Source organism: Macadamia integrifolia, chromosome 7 (assembly GCF_013358625.1).
Source record: "Macadamia integrifolia cultivar HAES 741 chromosome 7, SCU_Mint_v3, whole genome shotgun sequence".
Classification (NCBI taxonomy): Eukaryota; Viridiplantae; Streptophyta; class Magnoliopsida; order Proteales; family Proteaceae; genus Macadamia; species Macadamia integrifolia.
In genome coordinates this window covers 5,656,069-5,658,758 of record NC_056563.1, presented here as the reverse complement: position 1 = coordinate 5,658,758, position 2,690 = coordinate 5,656,069, and positions in this window count along the sequence as shown.

Sequence of the window (2,690 nt, the reverse complement as noted above, 5' to 3'; positions counted from 1 at the left end):
CAACTGTACCTCTCTTCGTCTTCCCCTCTAGGATGATATTCTTTCCTTCTCTAACACCTTTGGCTCTAGTTTATGGGGCATTGCTAGGGCCTTCAATGTTATCTAGTTTAGTCATGAAAAACAGGGTGCAACCCCATTGATTCTCAGGCTGTGGACTCTTTTAATGATTACATTGAGGATCTCAATCTCACTGACCTTAGATGGCCTTGGACTAAGCTCACTTGGCATAACAAAAGAGTCGGAAATCTCCGAGTGGAATGTAAGCTTGGCAAGGCCCTTGTCAATGAAGCTTGGCTTGACTCCTTCCCCTCTTCTCATGTCTACTTTGGTCTCCCTAGGATCTTTGACCATAGCCTCATCTCAATCCATGTCCTCCCTTTCCACTCCTTTGGTCCTAAGCCTTTCAAGTTCTTTGACATGTGGATCTCCCACCCCGATTTCCATTCTCTTGTCCATAATGTCTAGAATAGCCACACCCCTAATTCCTCATCCACTCTCATTGATTTTTCCAGTAGGCTCAAGAGTGTGAAATTTTCCCTAAAGCTCTGGAACACCTCCACCTTTGGGAACATCTCTCGAGTCACTTCTGGTCGGGACAAGCTCCACTCTATCCAAGACATGCTTCAGCATGATCTCCTTAGCCCGATCCTTGCTAAGGAAGAGAAAGCTGCTGCTTTCGATCTTTCTCAGCTTCTTGATCAGGAAGAAAGCTTCCTTTGTTAGAAAGCCCGTATCAAATGGCTTGACTTGGGAGATTCTAATTCGGCTTATTTCCATCTCAAAGCTAGGAATAATGCCGATTTCATCCCGATGCTTATCTCCTCCTCTGGGATTGACCTGGTTTCCCCAGATCTCATCAAGCTGGAAGCTATCTTTCACTTCTAGAGACTCTTCAACCCCTCCCCTACTGCCCCAACCCCCCATCCCCCAAGATCTCCTCTATAAGTTTGTCCCGGAGAATTTCATTCCTTTTCTCCAATCCATACCTAGTGAGGAAATTACTTTTGCCATTCTCTCCCACAAATCCAATAAATCCCCGGGCCCTGATGGATTCAGTATGGGCTTCTTCTCTGCCTATTGGAGCGCCATCAAAATTAACCTTATTTCTGTGAGGCATAGTTTCTTCTACAACCCGAATCAAATCAGTGGGATTAACCACACCTTCTTGTGTCTCATCCCCAAGAAAGAGGATGCAGTATCCATGAATGACTTCAAGCCCATTTTTCTATTTAATTTCTTTTATAAATTCATTGCCAAAATCCTTGTCAATAGGATCCAGAAAGTCATAGACTCCTTCGTCAGTCTCAATCAATCGGCCTTTATTGCGGGTAGAAGCATCTCTGACAACATCATCCTCTGTCACGAAATAATCCATGGTTTTGACCAGAAGAACTATACCCCTGCGGCCCTCCTTAAGATTGACATCCATAAAGCTTTTGACACCATTACCTGGGAGTTCATCTCTAATGTGTTGCTCCAGATGTCTTTTCCACCATCTTTTGTCCATTTGATCCATGCTTGCATCTCCTCTCCTCGTTTCTCCATTTTGGTGAACGGGAGTCCAGCCAGATACTTTCCCTCGGGTTGTGGCATTCGCCAAGGATGCCCCCTTTGACCTCCATCTCATTTCCTCTATCCCTAAATGCAAGTCCCTTCTCCTCTCCCACCTGGCTTTTGCTGATGACATCATGATCTTCTCCAAGGCCAATCCTCTTTCCATCTCCACAATCATATCCACTCTCCAATCATTTGAATCCTACTCGAGTCTAAGCATTAACCTCCTTAAATCCAATATCTTCATTTCTGGTGTTTCTCCTGATGTCCGTGACTCTCTATCTGAGCTTGTGGGTATCCCGCTTGGCTCCTTGCCTGTCAAATATTTGGGCCTTCCCCTTATTTCCTTCAGGCTCTCTGCGCACAACTGTGCCCCTATGCTGGATAACCTTAGGAAAAGGCTTCAACTCTGGAAAGGCAAGCTTCTCTCTTTTGCTGGCCGCCTTACCTTGATTAGATCGGTCCTCTAGTCTATGTATTTATACTAGTTAGGTACATTTGCCCTTCTTGCTTTAGTAATTAAGTCCTTTGAGGGTCTCCTTTGTTCTTTTCTCTAAAAGGGCTCTGATTTCTCTAAATTCTTTAGACCCTTTAGTTGGAAGAAGGTTTGCCTTCCTAAAGCTCAAGGTGGTCTTGGGATTAGAAGAATCAAAACCACCAATACCGTTGGGATCCTCAAGCTCATCTGGAAGATTGTGTCCAAGCGTAAGAGTATATGGGTTGACTAGATTTACTCTGGTCTGCTCAAGTCCAACTCCCTTTAGAATGCTCCCTCCATCTCTGATGGTTCCTAGATCTGGCGTAAGATCCTTGACCATAGACCCCTGGCCCTCTCTGCCATCTCCTTTAAGATTGGTAATGGCCAGTCCATCTCCATCTGGAAGGACCCATGGCATCCAGTGGGCATCCTCTCTCACATCATCCCCCCCAGAGTCATCTACTCTTCGGGCCTTTCTTCTAATGCCTTAGTCTCCTCTATCCTCTCCCCCACTGGATGGTTCCCTCCCACCTCTCCTCCCCTTTTTGACCTGTGGTCCTCTTTCCCTCCCTCCCCTTCCCTTCCCCCTAGCCACAGAGGAAGGGCAAATAAATGCATCTAGCTTCCTTCCTCAAATGGAACCTTCTCTTTCGCCTGG